Raw genomic sequence first — 13738 nt, forward strand, 5'->3', positions numbered from 1 at the left:
TTTTTTCTCCCCTGTCCCAGTCCACAGAGAGTGGACTAGGAAAGGGGAGAAAAAAAAACGGCCCACAGAGTGCACGAGACAGAGACTGAGAAAATGAAAGCAGCCTCGCTGTGCGGCCGGACAGCGATTGTCAGCTGTGGCCTCTCCTTCACCCCTGCCCTGCCAAGCAATCAAGCGAGGCTGGGCTGGGGAGTAGTGATTGTTTGCAATAATCGGCCTCCCTGGGGGCCAGGTGTTTCTCAAGCCTTTGAGCCATTTGCACCTCGGCCCCCTGGCGCCCATGCAGCCCAGAAACGGTGTTAGTCTTAACACCTCGCCCACTGCCCTTCACATTCAGGGCATAGTGGGCGAGGAAGAATGGGTCTTGCTGTGGGGGCCTGGTGAAGTTTGGGATTTTTTTGTTTTATTTATTTATGCGATTTTATATAGCGCGGAGGTGTCAGAGAGCTTCATACTAGGAACAGCAATAATACATGAGGAGAAAATTATAAGTGGACAAATTACAAAAGCAAACGTTAAGTTACATGAATCAAAAGTGACAATAGTGAGCAACCAAAATACAAGAGGAGCAAACGATACATTACAGGAGGAAAAAGTGATATGTGTGTAGGTTACAAAAGCGTACAAAATACAAGTAGAGGTATAATACTGCATTAATGGCAGACACTCCAGCACAAGAACAAACGTTACGTAGGCAATGGTGGCACTTGTGCAAGTATCTAAAGCAAACTAAAGTGAAAGGTAGCAAACAGTGTGTTACAAGAGAAAAGCGACATGTGCAAGTTACAAAAGGGTACCATACACAGGTACAAGGGTAATACTACAGGAAATGGTAAATACTCAAACTGCCAGAACACACTGGGAAGGCACTTCCCATGCACCAGCTTCACCTCAGCCTCCCCCCTGGCTACCTGGCTACCTTGGATGACCCAGAAAGCTGTGTTTTGTGCTCCCCTGCCAGGACATTTTCCCAAGGCCTGGAGGGTTGATTAATTTACTAATAAGTTCAAGTTCAAGTTCATGGATTTATATAGCGCACTACTCATCCAGAGGGTCTCAAGGCCCTTGGGGAGGGGGGGGTCATTTTTTGTCAAATAGCCAGGTTTTGAGTTCTTTTCTGAAGGAGATGTGGTTCTGTGTAAGGTGGAGGTAAGTGGGGAGTGAGTTCCAGGTCTTGGCCGCCAAGTAGGAGAAGGATCTACCTCCCATGGTGGATCTTCGGATACGCGGGACTGCGGCGAGGGCTTGATTGGAGGATCTTAGTTGGCGGATGGGTGTGTAGAAGGACAGTCGAGTGTTGAGGCATTCGGGTCCTAGTTTGTAAAGGGCCTTGTGTGCGTGGGTGAGGAGACGGAACGTTATTCTCTTGTTGACGGGAAGCCAGTGGAGGTCTTTCAGGTGTCCGGTAATGTGATCTTGGCGAGGGATGTCCATAATGAGTCTCACTGATGCGTTTTGGATGCGTTGGAGTTTTTTCTGTAATTTGGCTGTGATTACGGCGTATAGAGTGTTTCCCTAGTCCAGTCGACTCGTGACCAGTGCGTGGGTGACAGTCTTTCTTGTCTCGGGGGGGATCCAACAGAAGATTTTTTTGAGCATACGAAGTACGTTGAAGCAGGAAGATGAGACTGCGTTGACTTGTCTGGAAATCGAGAGTGAGGAGTCTAGGATGAAGCCAAGGTTACGTGCGTGGTCTGTGGGTGTGGGTGCTGTGCCCAGAGCCGAAGGCCACCATGCGTCTTCCCATGCAGAGGGGGAGGATCCTAGGATGGGCACCTCCGTTTTGTCTGAGTTAAGTTTTAGGCGGCTGTGTTTCATCCATTCGGCTACTTCTTTCATGCCTTCGTGAAGATTGGTTTTGGCGGTGTTAGGGTCTTTGGTGAGGGAAAGGATTAACTGGGTGTCGTCAGCATAGGAGATGAAGTTAAGGTTGTGTTGGCGTGCGATGGATGCGAGTGGGCTCATGTAAACGTTGAAGAGGGTGGGACTAAGTGATGATCCTTGTGGTACGCCGCAGATGACTTCAGTGGCCTCTGATTTGAATGGGGGAAGTCGGACTCTTTGAGTTCTCCCAGCGAGGAACGAGATGATCCAGTCCAAGGCTTTTCCTTGTATGCCGATGTTGCTGAGGCGTTGTATAAGGGTGCTGTGACAGACTGTGTCGAAAGCGGCGGAGAGGTCTAGTAGAATGAGGGCCACTGTTTCTCCGTTGTCCAGTAGTGTTCGGATGTCATCTGTTGCTGCAATGAGGGTGGTTTCGGTACTGTGTTTGGCTCGAAATCCTGACTGAGAGGGATCAAGGGAGTTGTTGGATTTAAGGAAGGCGGCGAGCTGGCTGTTGATGGCTTTCTCAATGACTTTGGCAGGGAATGGGAGGAGGGATATGGGGCGATAGTTTTTAAGTTCAGAGGGGTCTGCTGTGGGTTTCTTCAGGAGGGTGCTGACTTCGGCGTGTTTCCAGCTTTCTGGGAAGGTAGCAGAGTTGAATAAGAAGTTGATGACATCACGGAGATGGGGTGCGATGATGGAGTCTGCTTTGTTGAAGATGTGGTGGGGACAGGGGTCGGTTGGCGATCCAGAGTGGATTGAGTTCATTAGGCGGATGGTGTCTTCAGTGGTGATTGGGTTCCAGGCGCTGAGGTTGTTGGATGGCGGTGAAGGTTCTGAGGGGGGTGGGGAGGATTGTTCGTGGGGAATGTTCTCGAAGCTGTTGTGAATGTCGGCAATTTTGTTGTAGAAGAAGGAGGATAATGAGTCGCAGAGGTCTTGGGAGGGAGTAATGTTGTTTGAGGCTGCGGTGGGGTTGGTGAATTCTTTCACGATGTTGAAAAGTTCCTTGCTGTTATGGGCGTTGTTGTCGAGTTGATCCTTGAATGCTGATTTCTAGGTGGATCAAATCAGTTGGTGGTGTTTGCGGGTGGCTGCCTTGAAGGTGGTCATGTTGTCGGTGGTTGGGTTTTTTCTCCATGTTTTCTCTAGGGTGCGGCATAGCTTCTTGTATTTCTTAAGGTCATCATTGAACCAGGGAGCCTTTTTGTTACCTGATTTGATCTGGTGGGTTTTCAGGGGTGCTAATTTGTCAGCGCTGTGAGTGATCCATTGCTTGAGTTTGGTGCCAGCTTGGTTTGGGTCCAATGAGAGGGTGGGAGGGTTTTGGTTGAGTGATGTGAGGAGTTGGTCGGTGGTGATTTTGTTCCAGTTTCTTCGAAGAATAAGTTGTGGGTGGTTGTGGGTCGAGGTGGTTTTGTAGTTGCAGTGAACACAGCTGTGGTCCGTCCAATGGAGAGCTGTGGTGTGATTGAAGGAAATGTGTTTGCAGGAGGTGAAGATAGGGTCGAGTGTATGTCCGGCTACATGGGTGGGGGAGTCAACCAGTTGTTTGAGTCCGAGATTGGCCAGGTTGTCCAGAAGGGTGGTGGTGTTGCTGTCGTTTTTGTTTTCCAGGTGGAAGTTGAGGTCTCCTAGTAGAATGTAGTTCTCGGAGGCGAGGGCATGTGAGCTGATGAAGTCAGTGATGTCATCGCTGAATTGTTTGCGGGTTCCTGGAGGCCTGTAGATGAGGGTGCCTCTAAGTGTGGTCCTGGGGTCTTACCTCTGTTCATGTGCTCCTGAGCTGAAGGTCTGGGGAGGGCTAAGTAGGTTAGTAATAGCAGGGGCTTTGCTGCTTTTCAGGTGCTCCTGTGCTGGAGGTCTGGAATAATTTTGTGACAAAAAGGGGCCTTGCTGTTTTTTTTAGTTGCTCAGCATGTAGGCCATTGTCACCTTGGCCCTGTGTCCTGTGCAAGAACAGAATCCTCCCACTTTCATTCCTTGTCTGTGCAAATGGAGTTTCATGAAAGGGCACGCCCCTTGAATGTGGGCCACGCCCCTTGAATGTGGGCCACGCCTCTTGAATGTGGGCCACTTTTTTCGTCAGTGCCCGGGCCGAATTGTGATCCCAATCCGACCCTGACAAATCACCGCCCATTAAACAAATACAATCGCATACCTTCAAAATGAAATATTGAGAAAAGCAGGCATGTTGTCACAGTTTGTATGTATGCTTTATTGTTATTTACATTCATATAGTAATCAGACCAAATGTTAAAAAAAATGTATATGAATCTTGCATCTTCATGCACCAAGCAAACAGAGGTCACTGACTTAGGGTGGGGGCGTCGTGTTTGCAAGTGCCTTATGGTTTGAAAAGTACCTGCTCCTGCATTCCTGGTCTCCAGCAATTTTCAGGCAACAATACAAATGTGAAGATAACTTTGGTGATTGATGTTCTTTATTGAGAGAGATTGGAGGTTTGTCTGGTGGAAGTTTTGACTCTTCGTAAGGTAGTCACAGTGGGTTAATATGCCTGCCGCAAAGAATGTGTACCATGCAGATCACAAAATGCATATCATGTAAATAGGTCAGTGAGTTACTGCTTTTGTCTGAGAGATTCTTTTGGTATTTGCAGTTTATAAGTTAAAATCCTAACATTGAACAGTGAGCTATTACCGTCATCAAAGAGCTGTATATGAAAACTGCAAGGTATAGATTAGAACGTTATGATTTTTCCCGAGTCTTTCCTTATCGTAATGTTGGAAAATGGGTTCATTAGGATATAAATCAATTCTGATTATTAAAGAGAACCCCCCAACCATGGTGTTATGTTTTAAATTCTGAGTTTGTGCTTCCTTAGTGTTGCAAAGCCATCCTGTGCCCTGGGCACTCCCCAATGTTTTGCTGACTGGTACTGGTGGTACCTGACTCTGACTGACCCTGGCCTCTGCCTTAACAGGCACAGGGCCAGTGCTATTCTGAAAGAGACACTTAAAGCTACTGTAAAAACACCTACATACACTAGGGTGCACTATGGGTTAGGGTACCCCTATGATTGGCATGACCTCTCCTATAAGGCCCTAGTACATAATAGGGCAGGGGAATTAGAACTACCTTTAAGTCCCTAGAATATAATAGGGCATTGCAGTTTTGAGGCCAGCAGCCCTTTCTGCGTTTGCATGTGTGCACTGCTGAAGCCTGAGGTCAGTTTGAAAGTAGCCCTGTGTTGTAGGACTGCTTTTAAAATGCAAATTGTGCCCAAACTCGACTTTTGGGTTTGGGGAACTTATAAATTGATCAACTACAATGCTGGGGCAAAATTAGGTTAAGTGGAAAAATGTTTTCCACTTAACTATGGCTGTATCCTATTTGACACATAATATATCATCTGCTGCATAATCTAACGATTTGACCCAAAACAATTTTGTAGCTAAAACGGATCAAAAATTACTAAAAGAAATGTGATTTATGTTGCTGTGAAGTGTAGGGCCCTTTGCAAAGGTTGACTGGTCACCTTTCCCACTGCTACATTTTTATGTTACACAGGTACTAATGAGGCAAAAGCTTTGCAGAGGCTGTTAGTATGTATAAATATGTCAAAATAATAAAGTATCATAAAATGCACTGCATTACGCTGCAGCCTTTTTATTGTTGCATCATTTAGTCAACACTGCAACATTATTTTGGCCTCCATTGCTGCATAACTCCAGTGGCCTGAAAGCAGGCTGCAAGTGTTTGTGCATGAAGCAAAGACCATGAAGTTTGCAAACTTAGGGGGTGATTACGATGGCAGGTGGACTTCAGTCCGTCCGCTATCGAATCGGGGAATGGGACTGCTGGCCTCCAAGGTGGAGTCCCGACGATAGGCATTACAATGCGACCGCCACTATGGCGTGCGCAGTGCCTATCTTTTACATTGCAGCAGGTGCTGCTGGCTGCATCATCTGCCGCAATGTAAAAACTGACATGTTACATATATCACTGCACTACATGGCAGGCACAATGCGGATGCCCCCCAGGTCCCATGTCTGGGGACTGGGGGAAAGGGGCCTGCTACAGGCCTCCAATGTCCGTTTCCGCCAACTTTAACATGGCAGGTGAACCGCCATGGATAGGCTGGCGGGTAATGGGTATTGTAATCCCTACTGTGGTGCCTGGTAGGCACCACCAGCATTGTAGGAACCACAAGCCCCTCTGCCGCACTGGCGGGCTCAAGGGGCCAGTCGGGTGCATGGCGGTTGGTCTTTCCGACCGCCAGGGAACCACCCACCATTGTAATATGGTTGGTGGTGATGCAGTCACTGATGGCGGTTGGACCACCGCTGATGGGGTGACGTGGCCGTCCCACCTCCATTATAATCACCCCCTAAGTTTGGTGTGCATGCAAATCCTACATTGCCAACTCCTGGTAAGTTGCACCACTACTGCCGAAAAAGGCCAATAGGTGCGGTGGACTGGCCTCAAGGATCATGTGACCTCACTGTCACTGTCGATCTAGGATGTGCTTCTTCGTAAGCAGACTCCATCATCGCACCCCATCTCCGCGATGTCATCAACTGCTCCTTCAACTCCGCTACCTTCCCAGAAAGCTGGAAACACGTCGAACTCAGCGCCCTCCTGAAGAAACCCAGAGCAGACCCTTCTGAACTCAAGAAATACCGCCCCATCTCCCTCCTCCCATTTCCTGCCAAAGTCATTGAGAAAGCCGTCAATAGCCAGCTTGCCGCCTTCCTTGAATCCAACAACTCCCTCGACATTTCACAGTCCGGATTTCGAGCCAAACACAGCACCGAAACCGCCCTCATCGCAGCGACAGACGACATCCGAACGCTACTGGACAGCGGAGAAACAGTTTCCCTCATCCTACTCGACCTCTGTTATGTTATGTTATGTTATTTATGGGTCTTATATAGCGCAACGGCTACTCCAAAGGAGTGTCCCGGCGCCTTCGACACAGTCTGTCATAGCACCCTCATACAACGCCTCAGCAACATCGGCATACAAGGAAAAGCCTTGAACTGGATCATCTCGTTCCTCGCCGGGAGAACCCAGAGAGTCCGACCCCCCCATTCAAATCAGAGAGTACCGAAGTCATCTGCGGAGTACCACAAGGATCATCACTTAGTCCCACCCTCTTCAACGTATACATGAGCCCCCTCGCATCCATCGCGCGCCAACACAACCTCAACATCATCTCCTACGCTGACGACACACAACTGATCCTTTCCCTCACCAAAGACCCCAACACTGCCAAAACCAATCTTCACGAAGGTATGAAAGAAGTTGCCGAATGGATGAAAAACAGCCGCCTAAAACTTAACTCAGACAAAACGGAAGTCCTCGTCCTAGGATCATCCCCCTCTGCCTGGGACGACTCATGGTGGCCATCGGCCCTGGGCACAGCACCCATACCCACAGACCATGCACGTAACCTAGGTTTCATCCTAGACTCCTCCCTCTCGATGACCAGACAAGTCAACGCCGTCTCATCCTCCTGTTTCAACGTACTTCGTATGCTCAAAAAAATCTTCAGTTGGATACCCACCGAAACAAGAAAGACTGTCACCCAGGCACTGGTCACCAGCTCTCTGGACTATGGAAACACCCTCTACACCGGAACCACAGCCAAACTACAGAAAAAACTCCAACGCATCCAAAACGCATCAGCCAGACTCATATTGGACATCCCTCGCCAAGCTCACATTACCGCTCACCTGAAAGACCTCCACTGGCTTCCTGTTAACAAGAGAATAACATTCCGCCTCCTCACCCACACTCACAAGGCTCTCTACAAACTAGGGCCAGAATGCCTCAACACACGACTGTCCTTCTACACACCCACCTGCCAACTAAGATCCTTCAATCAAGCCCTCGCCGCAGTTCCGCGCATCCACAGATCCACCATGGGAGGAAGATCCTTTGCCTACCTGGCGGCCAAGACCTGGAATTCTCTCCCCCCTCACCTCCGCCTCACACAGAACCACATTTCCTTCAGAAAGGAACTTAAAACCTGGTTATTTGATAAATAATGCCCCCCCGCCCCCCAAGCGCCTTGTAACCCTCTGGGTGAGTAGTGCGCTATACAAATTCCAGAACTTGAACTTGAACTTGCTCGCAAGTCTGGAGGTGAACCGCAGTATGGAATGTGGTGGACAGGCCTTCAAGGTTAACTCACACTACTTGCCACCCTTAGGGTCCACCTGCGAGTGCTAAGAGACCAGGGCTTCCAAGGTCTATCTGGCCTTCTAAGGTGTAGCATCGGAATGAGCTCTGTCAGGAGTGTGGTCTGGTGGACTGGTCATGAAGGCTGAAAATGGTGCTCCAGTTCCAAATTCGATTCAGAAAAGGGGGTGGTGATGAACAGAGTGTCTGAATTAAGCAGACCACTCTTACCCAGTCCAAAGATCAGGGCTTGATCCATCACCGTTTTTTAGCTCACTGCACCATCCCAGCTCAGAACCTGGCTACATGCAAATTAGTCTGTTCCTGTCCCAGTTCATGATGGGAACAGGGCAAACCAAACTACCAAGCCAATTCTTATACTGGAAAGGAAACAAGCTTCCAGGGACCGGTTTCTGGCATTTCAGCCGTCGTCGGCCCAGCTTGCTTGAATCCTGATGGTGCAGTGAGCAAGGGACTCATGTCTGAGTATACCCTGCCACACCTATAGTGGCCAAAAACGATTCAGAAAAGGGGGTGGTGATGAACAGAGTGTCTGAATTAAGCAGACCACTCTTACCCAGTCCAAAGATCAGGGCTTGATCCATCACCGTTTTTTAGCTCACTGCACCATCCCAGCTCAGAACCTGGCTACGTGCAAATTAGTCTGTTCCTGTCCCAGTGCATGATGGGAACAAGGCAAACCAAACTACCAAGCCAATTCTTATACTCATCACCACCCCCTTTTCTGAACCAGTTCCAAATTCAGCAGCTATGGCCAGAGTGCCACATCCTCTCCCACACTGAACACCATACTGCCCCACTGAGAGAAACGTGCACTGCCTTCAGTTACAAATCAATTGTGCTGCGACTAAATTCAAATTATGCACTAGACAACAGTAAATTGCTCCCTGAAAAAAATGAATAACACCCTAGAAAAAGCAAACACTCGTAAGGAATGCAAGAATAGGCAAATCATTTGAAATATATTCAGAAGCAACATGGTTACCTTAACAGTTTAAAACTCATTATTTAGAAATCAGTAAGTGATTTTGGCTGAAAAATTCAGGACATGACTACAGGACCAGGAAGGGACCTGTTTTAATGTCCATTGCTTATATCCTTTCAAAATGTAAGCAGTTTGGTTTAAAAAAAGACCACATCCCCGGACACAGAGCCGCAGTACACATTTTATAAGCTAAAATATTTAAAACAGTTGAAAATTATCATATTAAACATTTCCACTCCATCCATCAACCAGGTATTTCAGTCCCTTTAGGAATGGTTCCCCACCCTGAGAAAACAATGTTGTTCAAAAAAAGAAGAAAGAAAGAAAGTAGCGCTTTCACTGGCATACTCTGTAAAGTGGAGCTAATGTGTGTGGCTATAAATAACAATCTGGCCTGTCTGCTGACCACTCTGTATTGCTTTATTTCAGTATTTCATTATTTTTTCTCTCCATCCCGAGGTTTTTCTTTGGAATAATAAAACAGTCAGTAAATGAGGACATTTCCAGCCAAAGTGTTCTGCCTATTTTGGATCCATTTCAGGGAAACGAAGAAAAGAGGAGGCAAGAGAGAGTACATAAGAGGTCTTGAAATCAGAACTTAAGGAGGAGCGAGACAGAGACAGAAAGAGATGGAGGAATAAAGAGGGAGAGGGGAGGCGGACAGCTGCCAGAGGCAGGACAGGAGAAGTTGACACTGTCCTTGTCTTCTCCCTGGGTATGAAGGAAAAGAGACAGAGTATTTTTTCCCCTCTCTGCCCTTCCACTCCTAGCCTTCCTGCAGCATAACAAAGGGCAGAGGGCGGGTGGCCTCTTTGACTCCAGGCAGGTCAAGTGCAGGGCCATTAGGTAGCGCTTTCACAAGCTAATGGCCCTGTGAATGACAGAAGGGAGAGGGGAAATTCTTAGGTCCCCTCGTGCCCGTCACCCTTGTCCCCCGTGTCCCCCACACTCCAAAATCTGGGGGGATATATCCCCCGCGTCCTCCACATTTCCTACGCCCATGACCCCACCCCACCTACCCCCCAATACTGCCTAGGTCATGGATTCCCTCACTACCACACTTTAACAGTGCCCCTCAAGTCTCCATAATCACTCTCTCTCAGATCCATTTAATTTGCTTTTAGGTTTCGCCTGGCGTTCGCGCAGGTGAAAACTTTTGAGAAGCAATCTGGGGCTTTGTCCCGCCTCTCTGTTCCATTGGCTAGCTCCATAAATGGAGGCCAGCCATTGGAACAGAGATGCGTCACTCATTCCCCGAGCAGATTTGTGGGCGTTCCGGTGATTTTTTCGCTCTCCGCCCCTTTGTGAACTTCATTGCGGCGGTGGGCGGTGTTTTTTTTTTTTTTAAGGTTTGTTTTCGTCATTTGTTCGAAGATGGCGGCCGGGCAGTAGCTTACTTGAGAAGCTCCGCCGTGCCGTCTTGAACCAGCGTGTGCCAGTTCCCGCCCCCCTTCCGCTGTCCGTGCGCCTGTTCCCGCCCCCCTCCCACTGTCCGTGTGCCCGTTCCCACCCCCATCCCGCTGTTCGTGTGCCCGTTCCCGCCCCGCTCCCGCTGTCCGTGTGCCCGTTCCCACCCCCCCTCCCGCTGTTCGTGTGCCCGTTCCCGCCCCGCTCCCGCTGTCCGTGTGCCCGTTCCCGCCCCCCCTCCCACTGTCCGTGTGCACGTTACCGCCCCCTCCCACTGTCACAGCACCCCAGCTTGTTATTTTTATTGGGAGTGCGAAAAGCAGTCTTAAGTGCTCAACCGCATTGTCTGCTGCTGCTGAAGGTTCAGATCTGGCAAACCTGCTGTATGCTGGCGCTCTGTCTGCTCCCTGAGCCAAGGTGTGTGTATTCTGCTGCATCTGCACCCATCCCCCAGTCTGTGACAGTCACTGTCTGGAGGTGGTTCCTGCAGAGCAGGTTGGCCCGCCGGCCTTTGTTATGCAGGAATGTGCATTTGCACATCTTTGGCTGACCTTGGGCAGTGCCATGACTACCTTTCTTTTTCCCATTAAGAACCCGGGGCAGAGTCTTTGAGATCATTTTAAGAAGAATCCTAAGAAACAGTTAATTGTAAACCGTAGTGAAATCATAGAGATGAAATTGTAAATGTTTTTGAAAAAAGTACACAGAGCAATAAATAGACTGCCCAAGAAAATTCACCCTAGGGTCAGTTGTCGTTCAGATATACATGTGTAATTACATGTTGAAAGTTAAAATGAAGCGAGCTTCAATTTAATTGTATTACTTTCATTTTAGGAGGTATTTGTGGCCTTTTTTTTTAATATAAAAATGAATATTTTGCTCAAGTTTTAGCTTTGCTACGTAACGGTTTGATGTGAGGATTGGAATTTGCTGAATTGAACGGATAAAATCAACCGTTCACAATAGATATGTAATGCTTCCTATGAATGCTTGGCATTTGAGTGAATTATCTGGTGTCACAAGTATCAGTGATGAACTTTTTTATTTCTGTGTAATAGGAAAAAATCATGATTGCGTGTGTTGCAGTTTCTTTTTTGTAAAGGCTTTTAACTAATTCAAGGAAACTTTTCTATTATGCTCAATTGTACCTCTTAAATATTTTGATCATTGTTTTTTAAACCTTTATTACTTTAAACATGGTTTTGTACTAGTGTGCCTACAACAGCCATAGTTTCATTGCCACACGCAAAATCCAAAAGTGTTTTTCTTTAGCCTTATTTGTTAAATGCCGGGCGATCGCCTCTATCACTGCAACTATACGTTTTTCAGTGCTTTATCAAGGGGTTTCTGCATCTTTTTACGCTGGCACTTCTTTTAAACAGGAACATAAATACCTTTTTGTCTTGGTTTCTCTGTCTCTTTCCATCTCCCTGAGTCTCACTTGGTTTCTTTTGGGAAGTGCTGAAAGAACATGGATAGGTAGGGGAAGAGAGGAGGACCAATAGATTAAGGGGAATGACGTTCTGAGGGAAAGTGTGAGGAAGGGCTATTTGGCAGAGGATAGGAGGGAAGGCTGACATTAGAAGGGTGGAGAGGTGGGAAGAGATAAGGAGGGATCGATGAGGAAGAGGAAGTTCTGGGTAGGAATAGGGTTATGTAATTGTGGGATGGGCAGACACACTCTCTCTGTTCCCCCTCCATCCACACAGCACTTCCTCTCACCTCATCCATCTTCATTTAGCCTGCCTCCTTTCAGTATAGATGTAGACCCTGTCATTTGTTTCCTTCTACAAAGGTACAATGTTATTCATTGCTAGTCTTATTGAGAATTATTCTAATAAGTGTTGATGAGAGCACATGCTGTTGAGGTACCAACTCGTAGGCTTTGGTGTCTTGTGTGATGATGTCAGGGAAAGTGTCTAATGTGTCCATTTGTTGTGGGGCAAGGTCTATAGGAAACAATGTGGATGTCGTGCTGAGGTGGCAATGCTTAGCAAACTGTGAATAGTGTGTTGTGTGAGTGATAATATTTACCTTTAAAAGAGAATCACAGACTCTAGACTTTACAAGTGAGGTAATGTTACCGCCCAAGGAGATTACACATTCTAGATTACAAGATTGTTCCTTTATAGCAAATTTGCCCAACAATACTAATGTAATAACCATAGTGTAGGATCTTAAAGAATACCCAGAAGCAATTGGATCTACCTCAAGCATAGTTGCTACAAAATGCTTGGTTTCACAGTACTTTTGGCATTCCTCTCTAGTATAAAACTGACCTGGTTTTAAGATGCTTACTTTTTGCATGTAAAATTTATTGACCCATTATAGATCCAGATATGTAGTTTGCAGTGCCTCTTGACAAAAAGGATGTCACTTTTTTTTACCAGCTGGGCAAACTATATCTCATTGACATTCTCTTTCTTCTCGTTCTCCCTCCTCTAGCACTTTCCCCTCTTAATTCTCTTTCTCTCTACACCTGATCGGGTCTCTGTTCTGAGTATCTTTTCTTCTTGTTTGTGCCTCCTTTTCTCACTATTGCTTTCCTTCTCTTTCAAGTCCGCCTTGCTAAAACTGTTTCCATATTACTGTTTTCCTTCATTTTGTCCCTCCCCTTTAACTTCTGTTTTTATTACTGCTTCTCACTTGCACTACCCCTTCTTTTCCTCTTTCATTTCTCTTCACTTTCTGTCCCTCTTCCTCCAAGCTGCCATTTTCATCATTTTTCTCTTTTTACTCAACATTCTTACATGTAGCTCAGTATTTTTTCTTTTCTGCGCCTTTCCTTCCCTGGCTTTTTCTCTCTCCTTTTTCCCTCTCTTACACTTTATGTGTATGGTCTCGATATTCGATTGTTCCTATAGCCCGCTTTTTTTCACATGCAATTTAGTTTTTTGCCTTTCTGTTCTTACCCTTGTTCACTCCTCTCTCCAACATATTCTGTTCTCACCTTGTGTGCTCTTTTCTGTATGCCATCCTTTACTTATTTCTTTCTCTCTTTATTTCTTCACATCCCATCATTTTCATAATTCTTTTTCCATCTTTCGCTCCCTCTTTCTAAAATTTTAATGTATATTTAACACTTTCTTCTGTCACCCTCTTCTGTCTCTCTTCCTGTTTTTCTTTCTCCTCTGTAAATACGCGACCTATTGCATTGCAAATCCAATAGGTCTCGCATTTGCGAGAGATTAAGCTATTGCCATTGTAAATGACAATGCCATTTATTTATCTGTTTTCAAAACCAACACATAAATAAAAAATTTGTCATTTACAATGCCAATAGCTCTAACTTTTGCAAAGGCGAGACCATTGCATTGTAAATGCTTGTTTAGCGCTTGCTCGTACCAGTGT

Source organism: Lissotriton vulgaris, chromosome 2_1 (assembly GCF_964263255.1).
Source record: "Lissotriton vulgaris chromosome 2_1, aLisVul1.2, whole genome shotgun sequence".
Lineage (NCBI taxonomy): Eukaryota > Metazoa > Chordata > Amphibia > Caudata > Salamandridae > Lissotriton > Lissotriton vulgaris.